Here is a 17,567-nt window from a genome sequence, read left to right as displayed (position 1 = left end):
AGGTCAATCCAAAATACATATTTATCCTCTTCTCTTTAGTGCTACTGAGTTGCAGTAGAGATGACAGACATCAGACATCTCTATGGCTGATATCTCCGACACTGGCAAAAAAAATTAAAAATCTAGATTGATAAATAGCACTACATGTAAGAGGGAGAATGTGTATGTCTTTAATTGGGGGTGAACTGTCCCTTTAAGTTGTACCCTGACCAATATCAGCGTGCAGTCTTTCACAACCTCTAAGACATGTAAAGGTGTCAACAGTACGGAGCCCGAGAAGTGTCATGGAGAAAACTCCCCAGCAAAAAACGTGCGCAATTTAATTATTTGAGCTCTTGATTTAGTCATTTGTGCTCTCAAACTAATAATTTGTGCTTCAGCATAATAAAATAATAATAACAAAATGTTATGTTATCTTGGAGGTCCCCTTAAAAGATATTTTGCGGGATAATAGACATAAAAATGATCATACGGATAATTAAACTGAGCTTCAGGGTTCTTTACACTTCCAGCTGAATGTGTCAGGCAACAGGCATTTGCTGTCCCTTGGAAGACGGGAGGAAGAAACATATATAACATGCTAGTAAATCGAATTTCTAAAGCCAGAGAACAATCTATTAAATTGTGCATATGAATGAGTTTATTTTCACAACACCTGCCGTGATCTGTACAACTGCAATTGTGTCATGAATCACGCGGTGGACTTGCTAGTCTCTCTGTTGGGGCCTTGTGAGGCGTCTTACATACAGAATCTGTTGTCTTCCACTGTGAGACGCACTACAAGCCTCAAATTGTCGTGCCTGCCTGGTAGTCATTTTGAGTCCCAAAACCTCCCGTCTGTCGATTTGGGGCCATTTATACGTTGACATTCTGTATTAAGTTATGTTGACAGGTAAAACACCTTTGGAGCAGTCCCCTGCATATACCTAAGGGTTCAAAATGGCAGAATGCACTGTACCAAATGCAGCAGGATCAAGGAGAAAAGAAAGAAATTCAACCCCTTTTCCAAATTCACGTGATTTTTACTGTTTTTTTTAAGACCTCTAAAAGAGAAGTTACTGTAAATCTTAAGATTACCTATTTCAGGGTGTTCGAGATCATTTACAGTTCAGTTCGGATTACACAATTTCAGTCATTTTAGGACTTTTTTTTGGGACCAGAAGACACCAAGGGAAGAAAATTAACGAGATCACAGGAAGGAGAAAGGAGAGGAGACAAAAAGTGTGCCATGGAACCATGGGAATGCTGTCATGGCAACGCCATGAGGAATTCGCTCCCCTTTTCGAAAGTGGCACTCGGCGCTACTCCGAAAATAGTACGAAAGACAGACAGAGAGAAGGGGAACAAGGAGAGATGAGAGTAAGGTAAAAGGGCGGAGAGGAGGGGTGCAGACCCCTGTGAAAACGACAAGAAACATTAAAGTAGGTCTCCAGAGGATTTATTGTCCTTCACTTATACAACACTGAGAGTTTAGGGCTGGAAATAGCAACAGAGGATCTTTTCTAACTGTTTGGGAACTCTGAAAGTCCACTTCAGATAAAAGAGTCATGAAAAGATGAAATTGTTTAAGGACACTGCACAAAAAAAAGTTGCAGCCGCATGAATCACCCCGTCAGAGGCTGTTAGCCGTCGGCTGCTAGCGTCTTGAAAGACAAGGAAGCGGGGTTTTCTTCAAACGGTAGCATGCATCAAGTCCGTTACGATTCCGCAGTCTCAAGAGTTTGTTGCATCTTCATCACTTCACTTACTCCTTTACACAATCTGTAAGCCACAATGGTTCAAACTGTATAATCTGCTAAGTGCTTTGGCATTGATTGGTCAGTTATAGAATGTCTTTTTTGGGGTTTCTATTGCAAGGTAGCTGCCAGTTTCAGTTCTTTCTTAGAAGGAATAGTTTGACATTTTGGGAAATGCGCTACGATCAATATCACTCTCATATCTGCTCATTCAATATGAAGCTACAGCCAGGACACGGTTAGCTTAGCTTAGCGATGACATTCCAGGAAATCACTGCTCCAGGCCATGGAGAAACGGATTAGAAGCTAAATAAAATGTGTTAATTACTGCGCTTTAGAGGTGCTGGTAGGTGGATTTCTGTGTGAAGACTAGCTGTTTCACACTTGTTACCAGTCTTTATGCTAAGCTGGTATGGTATCAATCTTCTCATCTAACCCCCAGCAAGAAAAATGTTTAACTATTCCTTTAAGTTTCTAAATGGCTCCGTTTGCAGAGAAAATATGTAAAAGTATCATATATTGGCAACAGAGGGGCTTTGCACATCACAGCAATTCAGAAGAATTCAAGTATCCTTGAGTCAACTTTCAAATATTATCTTGCTTGTATTGCCCTGCCTGCATTAAATTAACCAACAGAGACCACAGCAAGATCATCGTTACTGGAGATTAATAATCCTCCATTGGTGATGTCCTGGGTAAAAACTAAAATTGATACAATTACATGTTCCTCTGAAAGGTTTTATAAATGTCTGGCCAATCAAAGTCTTTCAAAACGCATCAGATATACAGGAAAATGAAAAGTAGTCAAGCTCACATACTTTGTAGTTTCTTCCTATTTTAAATGAGATTTCAATACAGGCAGTGATGTCATAATAGCCACTGCGGGTTAACTACAGTATGCTGTGTAAAATTAAGTAAAACTGAAGACTTCCAGTGACTGAGCAGCAAAGACAAGACAACGAGACAACAGCTGCACCAGAGATTCAAATTCTGTTAGGTTACGCCATGACACGACTAATGCACGCTCGTCTGGGAAACCATTCAAAGCTCACCTCTTGGTCATGGCCGTTTGTCACACTTCTCTCTCCTCTGTATCTACATTTAACACCTATTCCTCCTCTTCCAATTCCTCCATCATGTATTGATGGCTGCGGGGGTATAACACCAGTTGTAATCAGATAAGATTACAAACATCCCCCAGATTGAGTGTTGCAGCCATCTCCCCAGGGGGCATGCTGATAGACTTTGTCTGTTCTTAAACTGTGCAGAAATACAGTCATTCACATTGTACTATATTTAATGAAGTGTGGGCTTATAATTAAGTATAATCATTTCTGACTTATATATGCATTGCTTCACATTCAGGAGTGTGTTTGTGAGAGACAGATGGACAAAGAGGGAGACGGTATTGATTACTGTCCTTAACCAAACTCACAATCATTCCTGCAGGCCATCAGGCAATCATCAGCTAATGCTATTACTGCTCCAACTGCTCGGCCACACAGACTTAAGTACACACAACATGCACCTCTCCTACTGTGCTACGCCGAGCAAAGTCTGCCTCAGTCTGTTCTGAGACCGGTTAGCAGACCCGCCCTCCACCATCCACCCTCTCACACTCACCCCTCCCGCTCCATAGGAGGGAGCTGTATAATCACAGCTAATTAGCCTTCTACAGTAACTAATGGTAATGACAAGCGCTGATTTTTTTAAGATGATATAATTAAATGATATGGGGGACTGCATTAGGGACCACGTTATATTCCCTCTAATGTGACAGCTAGCTGGTGTTGTATCCTGCATAAATGAGTATGAAAGTTGCATGCTGTAAGCAAGCATGCATATTTCAAAAGGGTCACGTGCAGCTTACAGAAGATCATTTGCACAGCACATTAGCTTTTCTGAATGGCAGTCTGTGGCAATGCTGTTAAAAGTCAACTGAATGCAAAAGCTTTAAGGGTGAAAAAAAGAAGAAGATGAATCAGCCTTGTTCTAAGATTTAACCCTGCACCTGAGCTGATTCAGTGTGGGTTATTATGGGGTTTCATAAGGCTACAAGTTTTTTCTAACCCATAGAAGAACATGCATTTGCTTACCTTAAAACCTGACTTAAATTTAAAAATGAATGCAAGATTTCACATGACAATTCCTGCATGCTAGCTGCCTTTAAGTCCCAAACTATCTGCATGGTCCATTCTTTAAACACTGCAACTGATTCCTGTGTTTGTCTATCATTTTCTGTCAATTGATGACAACAGCATGCAGCTTTAACTAAAGACAGCATGATTGTAAGTACAGGAAGGCTTCCTTATGTTCAATATCACTGAGTTATTTTGAATTTGAAGATACAAAATGAGTCTGGGCTGGTACCTCTTTAATAGCAAAAAAACTTTTATTTATTCATTCGGGGTGAATTTAATGCCTTTATTAGATAGCGTCAGTAGAGAGATGAAAGGAAAACGAGGCATGGAGACCGGGGACGTTGTGGTTCATGGCTGGCATCTTAACCCCGGACACATGGGGGCACCGACACCAACATACATCCCGAAGTCCTGCGTAATGTCATATCCTCTATACTGCTGATAGTACAATGCTGTGTAAAACATGCAGGCTAATTAGCACAAGCAGCGTAGCTCATGTGTGAATGAAGAAGTGAAGCTTATTGATGCTAAGAATAACACTGGAGGGAGAACGTATAATTAAGCGGGTTATTAGGTCACTTGTGAATGTAAATGAATTAAAGGCAGCAGTAATAGAGGCTTAATGGAGGGTTGTACGGTGTGTGCTTTGACACCTACTGAAGATTGGGCTTCCATAAAAGGCTTAAAAGTATTTTTCGGCTCATCTCTGATTAGTGAAGCTTTTTTCATATGTGCTTATTTTCATGACAACATACTACAGCAGTGAAATATCGTGGACAGGGATTTTTTTCTGAGAAAATGAGGTGTAAAATGGAGAAGATGAAAAATAGCATATCATGTTAAAGATACAGTTGTCTAAGGATGTATGCATAATTTGCAATAAAAAAGTAAGTCCCAAGCCTAGGCCGAGAAAATATTGATAATCCAGAATTAAAACTAGAAATGGTTACCTACTATAGAAAGAACAGTTGCAAATTGAAAAATATACTTTTACAGACAATATTTTAGGTCACTAGTCCCTCAGACAAATACATTATGTGTCAATAGGAGATCATTTGCAAAATGTGTTCTTTTTCATCCTTTTAGATGGCAGTTTGCCAAACCAGAAAAAGACAACATTTTAAAAGCCACAGGAAAATATTTCAAAAGGTCTCAACTATTGTATGCATTACTGCTTTTTTGGATCAGGTGAAACACACTCTCTGGCACCCCATAGAGTTAATAACAGTTTGAAATCCATGTAATATTACAGCTCGCATTGTAAAACCAGGCCTGACTGACAGCCGGTGAGCACGCTGCTATGTAAACAGGATAGGCAGCAAAAAGAGCTAATGTTTTGTTCCGAGTCAGGATTACTCAGGTTTTGCCCTGCAGGCCCAGGAGGCACTTTGCATGGTCGTACGCCAAATGTCAGCTAACAAAAGGCATCAGCAAAGTGAAGAACGGAACAAAGCAGATCAAATAAAAAAAAAAATAAAAAAAGACTGCAACGAGCACCCAGCTGTATGAAAATCACTGTACTTTTTTAAAGCTGCCTTGTTTTGTTTGAGGTCAGAAAAGGTTTTTGTTTGACGTTGCTCAAACCGGACTGATCAGTATAATTTAAACTGCTACGATTTCAGTTACAGCTTCATGTTCACACAACCCCCCCCCCCCTCCCCTCCACAACCCCCCTTCTCCTCCTCTTAAAACCTCCATCCTAAACTCTCCATCTCCCTCATGCCCCCCGCCCTACTCCAGCTTCTCTCTCTTTGATGTCTGTATTTGTTGATGCTCTTGGGTGAGGAGCACAACATGTACCAAATGATCACAATTACGATGGCACTTCCCCCCTTTTGCACTAATCCTCCCTAAAAACAAATTATGCAAAACGGAGCGAGAGAGGAGACGAGATATTTTGCCTTTGCCTCCTCTCTCTCTCTAAATTTATTTTGGAAGCAGCAGCGAGCTCTGTGGAAGGGATCTTTCACTTCATTGTCTCCCTGTGTGTGTGTGTGTGTGTGTGTGTGTGTCTACAGTACCTCTTAATTGAGGGGGAATGCAGATGACGTGTTATGAAACACCCACTTTAATGAACGGTGAAAAAAAACATGCGAGACAAAAGAGCTAAAGGCCCAATGACACACACACACACACACACACACACACAGTAACCATCCTGACAGTCAAATGGTATTTGCAATTCAGTGTGTGTGTGTGGTATTAGTAGTGGTTTGGTTTTATCTACTTGGGGTTATCACAAATAGAGTTCCAGGCAAATAAATAAAAAAGGATTATAAATGTTTTTCAAGTATTCAGCTCAGGCCTCAATACACAATGTAAATGAAAAAGTCTAAGTGATATTAACACATTGTGTGAACAGTCAGTCAATGTCACCCAGCTGTTATGATAGTGGTGAGGATCGGTTATTACCGAGGGGTGTCGGCTCATTAAACCTGGATTTAAGCCTACCTCACCCTGCTTTAAAACTGCATACCTTTTCCTGGTTTCCTTGTTGTTTTAGTTATGTAGGAACAATGTGGCATGCAGGGACCCTTTTCAAAACTCTCCTTGATGAATGTCCTACACTTCAGAATCTGACGCTACTTAAAAAAGGTACACTTTGTAGGAATTTCTCCCATCTAGCGCTGAAATTGTATTTTGCATTCAAATGAATAGTGCTCTCTAGCGCCTCGCTTTTTCAAATGTGTGTTGCAACTACGGTAGCAGTTATGTGTCACGTTGCCTTTTTAATTCACTTTTTCGCTTTTTTTGGCGACGAGGATACCGTCTCCTGTGGGTCGGCATAAGTATGATCCTCCATTATGAACTAAAGTGCAGTGCAGGGGCAGTGACAAGCGCCTCTCACTGATCTCCTTCTCCGTTTCAGCTGGTTTCAGTCGCGTGACGCTGGCTCTGAACGAAAACGCGTTGTGGATTAGCTAGACAGGTAGGCTAGTGCTTTATGTCCCTCTCAGCAATTCTAGTTTTTTTCAAATGGCTGAACGACATGGAAGCCTCCTTGGACTTGCCCGTCCAATGTAAATACAGATAAGAAATTCTTCGCTTACGAGGATACGAGATAATTGGCAGAGGTAATTTTACACCAATGAGGACATATTTATGAATGAAGACATTGATTTGAGCTAATAAAATACTTAAAACTACACTACACAGTGTACCTTTAAAAAGCTAAGTCTGAAAGTTGATTTTCATAGTATATTGTTAAAAATTAAAAGCAATGGTTGACGGTAGGGTGGAATCCAATCCAAAAACCTATATTTCTTTATATTTTTTCAGTTCAGATGTTACCATCAGTTGCTTTTGTGTGTTAGTCTAAAGGGCTTACATGCAAAAACATTTCCTTCAAAAAGCAGCTATAAGTTTTATTTTAAGACATTAAACAGGGCAAATCTAAAGATATTGAATATTTGCACCACATATCTATTCCCCTCTGATTGTTCTCTGCTAATGTGGTTGGTAAACAGGTCAGCCACAGAATGAATGTAATGTTTCTGGACTGCATTCAGCCCTTCACTGTGTATGTGTGTGTTGTGAGAACTCCCCTCATGCCCCTCTGCGACCCCGTCTCTCACAATTAAATGTGTCGACCTCAGCACGATTGCAACAAGTCATCCGGCAGAGAGAGAGAGAGATGGAACACACACACACACACACACACACGGGCCTGGGCACTGGGATGAAGGCAGGGAGAGACAGGTCACATTACTGTTGTGATGCGTCTTAGCGTCCCAGTTTCCCTGCTCCCAGTTTAAACTGGGAATTGGACAGATACTGACACAGAAACCAGTAATATTTAGAGAGTATAGGGCTGGCTTGTTGGCTGGTAAAGACCCCATAATTAATAACCTTCATTTTGGATACATCCACCCATTTGTTTAACAAATGTAATTTTTAGAAACTGTGAATTTTTATGACCAACTGTTGGAACTCAAGCTAACAAGCTACATGCTAATGAAAGAGCACCTTGAAAAAGATTAGGATTTTGTAGTAAGGTAGGACTGCTTGTTTCCACCTTAGGTCTGGCAACGCAACACTAGTTTCCCCATTACTCAGTTCTTTGTGACAGGCTCAAAAACAAATTACAACTTGTATTTCCTCCTCAAAATGTTGTGTGCGACAACTTAATTTAAATCTACAATTAGACCTGTATTTAAAAATACACCAGTCTTCATCAAAGATCACTGCTACAACAAAAGAGACCGTCCTACCCGGGATAACAGAAACCACACAGATTTGCTCTTTTGTTCAAATGAAACCCTGCTGCAGAGTAGGCACACACTCTTTGCTCACAGGAAGTGAGGAATTGAAACTTGAGCGAAATCCAAGCTGTCTGCTGAGCAGCAGTGAGAGGGGCTCTGTCAAGAGGAAGCTTCACTCGCCAGCGTCAAGTCAAGCAGCATCTTTTCTTTGACCACGGGCCCACATCTTTCAAACTCGACATTTCAGTTTATAGCGCAGGCTTTTCTGTCATAAATTCCTAGTGACAAGTAAACTGACTTAGGTGAGTAAAACTGCCGGAGTGCTCCTTTAATTTGCATTTGCGGTGGATTCTGCTTCCCTCCAGAGCACAAAGACCCGACTATGGTCTTTTAAAATAAAAACTTAGATAATCATCATACATATACATACTTACGTACTGACTGGCTACAAGACAATCTTTAAAGACTTAAAAGACTTAAAAGTTTAAGTGTTTAAAGCGTAACTCTCGCCAAAATGCAACCTAGGATCTTTTTGTGAATGTACCCGAGTCAAACTTTCGTTTAAAAGCATGTTTAGGACGGAAGCGCCACTTTTAAGATTTACCGTATTCTCGTTTTTCGGTCAAATGGCCTTTTGAATGGGAGTGCTAGAGGCACCTTTATGCTAGCCTCAAAATAGCTATTTTTAAAACACTAAGAAGGCTCGACACAACATGAAACTTTGCTCAAAGTATCACCAGGGGCTCTACACCTTAACAAAAGCATTGACAACATTGTTTGTGTACCCAGAGTTTACTAAAAAGAACTTTGAACAACTCACCGTAGGTCTTGTTGTTTCCGGCCGCAGCCATTTTATCAGTCAAAAACAATTGATTTCCGAATGCAAAACATAACGGGGAGGAGAGTAAAGATGGAAAGCTCCTAAAGCTTAGTTCTATATAAATACACAGATTATTTCTTGTTTTGTCGTTATTGAAAAACAATATTGACCTCGTAGTTGAAAAAGGAGCCTCATATAGAGTCCGTTCATTCGCCTATCGACTCGTTTTGACTGCCGAGGTGGTAGCGGCCGGAAACCACAAGAGCTACGGTGAGTTGTTCAAAACCTTTTTTAGTAAACTCTGGGTACACAAACAATGTTGTCAATGCTTTCATTAAGGTGTAGAGCCCCTGGTGATACTGCCCCTAGCACTCCCATTCAAAAGGCCATTTGACCGAAAAACGAAAATACGGTAAATCTTAAAAGTGGCGATTCCGTCCTAAACATGCTTTTAAACGAAAGTTTGACTCGGGTACATTCACAAAAAGACCCTAGGTTGCATTTTGGCGAGAGTTACGCTTTAAGGATCTAAAAGCAGGTTTAAGGTTAAAGCTCTCACATCTGTAAGCATCCACTCTACTAAAGTGCTGCTGAACAAGGCACTAAACCCTAAAGACTAGCCTTTACCTCCCTGGTCAGGAAAGAGAGAATACACTTTAATCACAGGGATCAATAAAAAAGGTATCATGTTGAAGATGTGGTCATACTAGCTTCCACTTACATTTCCCTCATTTTAATCACACCAGTTTACACTGCATACACACTCAATCACCTGCTCCCTCTGAGGCTGTGGCTGGAGATTGAAGCTTGGGGTCAACGCTGGATCGATAGCTTCTTCAAGAAAAAAAAAACCAAACACCAGCAACACCTGCATGTGAACACCCAAACACCGCACCTAGCAACCATAGCTAAGCCGAAGCAGCCTTATCGATCTGCCCAGCAAGGAATGAGCCTGGAAATCGCTGAGTAAGGCTCACTCCCCGGGTGGGTCGTGGGTTGAAATAACAGATCAAGACATGAATGTTGAGAGAGAGAATTTGGTGTGTTCGTTGTTTGTTTTTTGAAATAATTCTTACACAGCAGCACTAAAGAATTCTTAAACGTACACAAAGCAGGCAGACACAAAAGGAAAACACACAGCAGCAGCAGCACATTGGAGGTACACAGCGAGCTGATCAGTGTCATTGTACAATGTAACACCCACGCCGATGCGTCGTCAATAGACTGGCCTTGCTTGCACTTTGCATCATCCCGTTGAAAATAAAAAAACAAAAGCCGACACAGTTACAGCAGCGTGGTCAGACGAGCAGGTGGAAGAACGATGATATACAATTCTGGGGGAAAGGCAGCCTAGCAATTTTCCCAGCAGCAAGAGGCAAAGTGCTTTAGAAAATATACATTTCCTGACAGCAATCATGCTGAATAGTTTCCCCTTCCTGTTGAGTTGTGATGCAGAACTAACGTTATGATAAATGGACTTGGGCGGCGCTGCCAGCAGCAGATAAAATGTAATAAATAGAAATCGTGATAGAGTTCATGCACTTGGAGAATCAAGAACATCACATACAATTGTTTTAAAACTTGGTCGTATATTTAACATCTATGACATGCAATTCAACTGCTGCTATGAAATTTCTTCTCATGTTCCTGGGCTACACTATTACCTGTGTAATGCTTCCTCTTGCATCACTGTATTAACAATGATTTCTGGAAATACTATAGCCTAAATAGTCTAACATGTTTTATCTCTTCTGCTATTGCAATACTGCAGCAATGTTTCCATCAGTGGCTTTGGTTTACATGTTTTATCAGGCATATTTTTTCAGCCTTTAACTTTTCTGTGGATTGACAATGAAAATGTACGAATATCCCAATTTAGTTTTTTCATGTCTGTGACATGTTGCTTACACAGAATTAGAACTAAAACGATAAGGTGATTATAGGGTTGGGCGATTGGACGAATATATCGACGAATGAACCGTTAAACACTTATATTGTACATAATTGTTTAGGTTATCGTAGGGCTGGGCAATAAAACGATCTCGAAACAGGGTCGCGATAAAATTCAGGTCGACAACGACGAAAGGCTTCGGACATATTTACCCAGTAACATAACTGCCAGGGTCGGCCTTTTCGGCTTGGCGGACACGCCCACTTCTTATTGTGAGCGTTTGTCGGTTGCCGGTATTGTGTGTTCCCCTGTCGAATAGTGTTTTTCTTAAAATGTTAAACTATATTCTAAAGTGTAATTAAACCTAGGTTTTTTCTAAAAAAAAGTTTCGATATCGATCGAATGAGAAGATATATTGTGATAAAACCTTCTGTCATGTCGGCCAGCCCTAGGTTATTGTATCCTTTACATTTATTTTTCACTTCCTTTTAATAGGTTTATGTATGCATCAACTACCAAGAAAAAAATCCTTGCGTTACTTACTTGGTAGTCTCGCTTTGCCAGACCTTCCTCCACAGCGCTGCGGAGGACGGTCTGGCTAGTCCACACAGCATTCTGGGATGGGAGAAAAACGTGCTCCGGTTTATTGGCATTTCTTTAAACCAATCACAATCGTCTTGGGCGGCGCTAAGCACCGGGAAAAGCCGCAGTGTCTCTGTAAAATAGCCTCAGGAAGGAACTTATTTGGGTGGAACGTGTGTACATTCAAAAGTTGTTTTAATCGTGGAACAGAAAACTCAGATTGGACAGATAGTCTAGCTAGCTGTCTGGATTTACCCTGCAGGGATCTGCGGAGCAGTTACCCATAGTCCTCAGAAATCCACTGGAGTTTAAAATGCCAACACAAAGGAAGCCCAAGGCAACGGATATCCAGCCTAAATGAGTGAAATCCGGCGGAATTTCTATCGGCAACGGAGCAATCCCGGAAGTGGAACGTCGAGGATATAGACTTGGCAATAAATCCTAATCTGATTGGGTTTTTCTGGCCGATTCTTGTCATTTTATTTTGCTAATTTAATGGTCGGTCTCTGAAGAACGAGTGAAAGCCACACACACCAGCGTGGAAACATAGGCGGTTGTTGGGCTGACTGTGACCGGTTGGAAAATATGAACATATTGCTCAACTAGTAATCAATTAGTTGATTAATCAAATTAAAATATTTGGCATCTGTTTGCTAATCGATGCAGTCTGAATAATTTTGTGTTTTTGACTGTTATACAAAACAAGACATCGGATTATGTCACTTTCAAAAAAGTTATGCAATTTTCTGATATTTTATAGACAAAACAATTGATCGAGGAAAGCATTGGCGGATGAATGAATGAATGAAAATAATCGTAAGCTGCAGCCCTACATGGAATATAGAGAATCCTGGCTATTTATTTACCTGTATACATAATCATAATATAAGCAAAGCTTCTAAGAAAGTGGAAATATAATTAATCTACCACATTATCAGTGTTTGATTTATTCTTTCAACATATGGATCATTAACTTGTTTATATACCTGGAGAAGGTGTACATGCCTCAGTATGGTAGCATATTTACATTGTTAAAGTCACCATGTGTATTTTGTATCATATTTTAAGTTATTTTGATGGCCCAACTTTTAGTTTGTAGAAACATATAATAAAAGGTTATGAAAATTGGTGACGCCTGTGTGTTCTTTTCAGCTCACTCATCACAGTAGAGTAGGAGATTTTCAAATTCTATACTTAGTGGCTTTCACTGAAACCATTATTCCTTAAGTATACCATCTTTCAATGGGAACAGAATGAAATACACTGTGTGGCAGACTCATGACAGATCCTATTCAATGTGTCAGATGGTTATTCAAACTATGAATAGCCCCGGAGTGGCTCTCTAAGTGGCCACATAACTCAGTCTGAGTGCACCCTGAAGAGGCCGCTGTGTATCTTCAGAGTTTATTCAAACCATTAGCCACAACGAGACGCACTGAACATGTGTCAGAGGGAAACTCCAAAAGGAAGGCAGAGATCTGTTTGAATAATAAAAACCAAATCCCATTTCCTTTCACCTGGAACCGTTTAAAAAACCTACCAGACCTGGTTCAAAGAAGGAACAGACTGGAGGCACAGTAACAGAACAAGGTCCTCGGGGAGGAGGAATAAAAATGCATCTGGAAAACGTATAAGCATAATGTGCCTTCTACGCAGCAGCAGAGAACGGATGATTCCTGAAATACAGATTACTGTGAAAACACACCGCTTACCTCTGGAATCCTAATCATCCTCAGTGCTGCAGCAGAGAAACTGCTCCGAATAAACCAGCAGCTTTAAATCTCTTGCAAAGACTCGGCAAAGGGCTGGCAGCCAAAAACATACAGAGCATTCGAGATGGAAGGTTGTTTTCAGGTTGGCAGACATCCAATTTTCAAATTATGCATTGTGGAAATGTTATGCATTTACTCCTTAAGTGAATCAGAAAATCACCAAAGTTACCCTGATACCTTCACTTTCAGTTGACATTCAAAATCCTTTTTGTTTACACCAGAGCTTCAAAACAAATCTGGCATCAGAAACAGTCACAAAAAGAAAAGAAAAAAGGAAATGAAGCAAAAAGAGAAAGACCAAAGTGATCCGGCTTGTTTGGAATTCTAAAATACATACAGTGTTCCGCCTCGCTGTATTGGATTTGACTGGCAACACTGTTCCAACTGTTTTAGTTAGTTAGTCATTTACTAAGCCCGATAGAGAACACTGCAGATACATTCTACTAACAAAATATCAGACATTAAAATATGATGCATTACATATCCAGCATTATATTAGAGTTGAAAATCTCTACCTTGTAACAACTGTTACAACCCTCTTCTACAGTGACTTCCATGTCAAATGTTTCCCTCACTGGCCTTGCAAGCAGATCATTGGTTTGAAAGCTAACAACAGGGTGATCAGAGGCCAAGATCAACAACAGAGTAGGAATAACAAGAGCTGGGAAGGACTCAATGTCTTGCTCAAGGGCATTTCTGCAGAGCAGCTACTTGCCATAAACAGGGGTTTGAACACCCTGCTGAATGACTTTTTACACTAATTTGCAATGCAAGTATTTATGTATCTCTTTATTGTCATTATCTGTATTTATATTTTTCCTTTCCGAGTACTTATTTTTTCAATATTATTTATATTATGGTTAATACTTTTTGCTATGTTATTTAATTTACTTTTGCCATGTTATTTTATTACATATTATTCAATCTAATTTCACGTCAATTACTTACGTTACAATATTTTTCGTACTATGGCCACCTCACTTTACTTTACAATACTTTTTATATAATGCCACTTTACATTAATTCAGTACTTTTTGCACATTGTCTGTTGTTTGCCTGTTTGTTTGTTGGTTTGTTTTTATTGTGGAAAACTCCTGAAAAATGTCCCCATTGTGGGATGAATAAAGTATTATCTAATCTATCAAATAATGACGCTCTATTTAAACCTTAAAGCTGTCTAATGTGCCACAATATATATGTAAAACAAATATGGACATTTTTAAACAGTTCTGAAAACAGTTTATCTGGAATCTGAGATTTTTTTGTAAATTTAGTAGCACTGGACAACAACATACATTGTGTTAACTTTCATTTAAGTGATACACTTTCTGCACAGATAGGTACACACACACATACATACATACATACATACATACATACTATATATAGATCAAAAGAAAAAAGAAATTGCAAGGATATAAAAACTGTACTGCATTGAACGGTAATGGATTGTAAATTGCAAAGGAACTGCAATAAAAGTATTAAAAAAAATAAAGTGATACACTTTCTTTCTTATTGCCCTACTGCACATCTCAAACCTCACTCTGTCAATGGTTTAGATCAGTGCAGGGAGGGTCATAAATATGAAACGTGACAGAGTAGGACTTCTCCATCCTGCTTTGACGACTGAATTTGAGCTGAACCCAGCAATCATAGTTGGTCAATCTGCTGATAATTTGGGGGTAATCAATGAATGGTTTGATCTATCCCATGGTAGCAGGCAACATCTTGAAATTGCTTATTTTGTCAGATCAGTGGTCTAAACCCCAAATATATTTAAGTTACATAACTATTAAACAGAGATTAAGGAGCAGATGCTCAGATTTGAAGAAAAAAATGAAAATAGGCATTTTTGCTTGATAAATGGCTTAAACAATAATATTAAGTATCAAAATCAACTAATAAAGTCGGAACTCTCTGCAGCCTGTCACAATGATGATTGCTACTTTGCTAACACAGACATCTGAATCAAATAAAAGGATTGCTTGCAATAGAGGATTACCTCTCTGGTAACAGAAATTTCAAACCGACAAGTGCTTGATTTCTCACAGTTTTCCCCCTATATTTTAAGTGTCTGTACCATTGTCATACGCACCTTTTTCCTGTAAAACACCGTGCAGGTATTATCATCTGCACACATCCTACTGTTGTGGGTGGCTGAGGTTACCTAGATTCAGATTTAAGCAGGCCTTTTACAAGCTGAGGACAGGGAATCAACTAGCAGAGGTAAGCAACTGGAGCAACATGAAGAGCAGTAAAATAAGCTACTATAGAGATAGGCAGTACACAAATCCAGAGGGCCTACTTTTCCATACCCATGATCAAAAATAATACATGTATTTCAGAATAGATTTGAATATATGTCGTTCATTTTAATACATTATTAATGGCCAAAAATAAAGATACCTATAGGGGTTTTTTTCTCACATAGAATAGGGTACAGGTAGGCCTACAGGTGTTCTTTCTGTAGTTAATATATCTCTACACTAAATCCCATGTGAAAAACTTAGGATATTTTATCAGTATAGTGACAGACAGACAGACAGACAGACAGACAGACAGTTCTGGCACAGACTAATCCTCTATACACCTCCCGTATAAGCTCCACTGCTCTTTCTAGTAGACATTCAGCCACAAGCTTGTTCCCTGCCAAATCCTATGACACGTTAAACCAACTGGTGACATTTTGTTACAGGCGGCCCGGAGACACACCTGACCAGTGCGTTGGAAACGTCGGCGGTAGGATAAAATGGAGTGAAAATGGGAGGAACATTCGGCTTTAGCCTGCAGAAAAATGGGCGCTAATTAGTAAGCATGCAGCTCACCCCACCACCTCTCTACAAATGTGGGTGAATTGTGTTTTCTGCGTGTGTACGCGATGCAATAACAATAACAAACGCGCCCTCCCTCTACTCCCCGTACGTGCTCCCATGTGTCCACACCATTGCTGTCAAATGCAAACTGATTTAAAATTCAAATAGATTACCTGGCTGCGGTCTCTGTCACCTTCTTCTTCTCTCGCTTATTTAAATGGTTCTCTCTGCTTCTCTCCGGCTCTGCATTTCATTTCAGAACGCCCATGTTCGCAGCTCGATGGATGGATGGATGGATGGAGAGAGAGGAGGAGGAGGAGGAGGAGGAAGAGGAGCGGAAGCCTTTGAAGTGAAGAAATCTGGAACCTGCTCGCGACCCAGCTGCGTGGACTGGATTTATGTCGTTTCCAAGGCAGCGTCCGTCGACCTGACGAGCGTCAAGCTGCAGCTTAGTGTGAAGAAAGACCACGTCCTGTTCAAATTTCAAAATAAAAGTCTCAATTAAAGTGAGCAAAGAAGGGGCAAAACAAAATAGACCTAAACAAGACGTTTTCAAGTGGTTTTCACATTCAATTCTGTTTTTTTTCCCTATCGGTTCTATTGTTTTCATCCAGATCCATAAATTACCTTAAAAAAGCCTATTAAACGGCTGCAAATTATCTTCAGCTACATATACATTACATATTTTGCATGTTGATCTGTGTTGTCGCTGTCAAATGAACACATACCACAACTATCATTTTATATAAATAAATGAAATATACCATATACATATTAGTAGTAATATAATGATCTCTTTTCCACCATAGCCATCTCTCACCCATTAACTTTTTATGGGTGAGAACTTTTCATTTTGTGCACTAAAAAATACAGGGAAAAGCGTTTGATTTGCAAGTGGCAAATGTCCCTTCTATGTCGTACATTGGCCTATATGTACTAGGAGACTATGACAAGAATAACACAGAGAGAGGCTCTTAACACATACCAACTTCACAAAGAACTGAGTTTTACAAAAGTACAGTGACTTAAGGTCACGTTTTTTTTTTTTTTACCATATACCTTACATTTTAATTGACTTAAATTCTCACCGTTTGCTTGTAAATTTCTTGTTGCAATATTGTAGGTGAAGTGAGGGTAAACAGATTTGTTTGCAACGTTACTAGCTAGACCACCAACAGCGCTACCGCTACACATAATGATTACTGTAATGAATCATCTCTCCAAATATCACATTACAGTCATAGCAATACTTACAAGCACAATTTGTACAGTAGTGCAATATAGTGACTTTGTGTTGAACGTTAAATGCCTTAACTGCCGGTATTTGTAGTTAGTGGTACCTCACGCTAGCTTGACGCAGCTCAAACGAACCAAAGAGATGCAGCAGATCGGTGAAACGGCGCATGCGTATCCGAAGCATTGCGACTGCAGCCGGTGATAGCCGAGGCCACCACCCACTCCTTCGAGCATCATGGGTGAACGGGCAGAGAGGGAGCGCCTCGCTGAGGAGAGACAGAGCCGCTGCGGGCCTGTGGGAATATGACACTTACATGGAAACACGTGTGGATTAGAGGCTCATTTCGCTTTAATTAAAAAATACAGCGACAAAA

General features: G+C 40.0%; 1 protein-coding gene across 1 annotated transcript in view; it reads right to left on the bottom strand.

Annotated features, from left to right (window-relative positions):
- The window catches only part of LOC144534601 (actin-binding protein WASF3), a 37,751-nt gene extending 21,474 nt beyond the window's left edge, over positions 1–16,277 (bottom strand). Inside the window, exon 1 of the mRNA XM_078276607.1 lies at positions 16,131–16,277. The gene's annotated coding sequence lies outside the window, so the exon portion shown is untranslated. The remainder of the gene's footprint in view (positions 1–16,130) is intronic.
- Between the last annotated feature and the right edge of the window lie 1,290 nt (positions 16,278–17,567).

The sequence above is a fragment of the Sander vitreus genome, chromosome 19, assembly GCF_031162955.1.
Source record: "Sander vitreus isolate 19-12246 chromosome 19, sanVit1, whole genome shotgun sequence".
NCBI classification, from domain to species: domain Eukaryota; kingdom Metazoa; phylum Chordata; class Actinopteri; order Perciformes; family Percidae; genus Sander; species Sander vitreus.
This window is presented reverse-complemented; position numbering and strand designations above follow the sequence as displayed.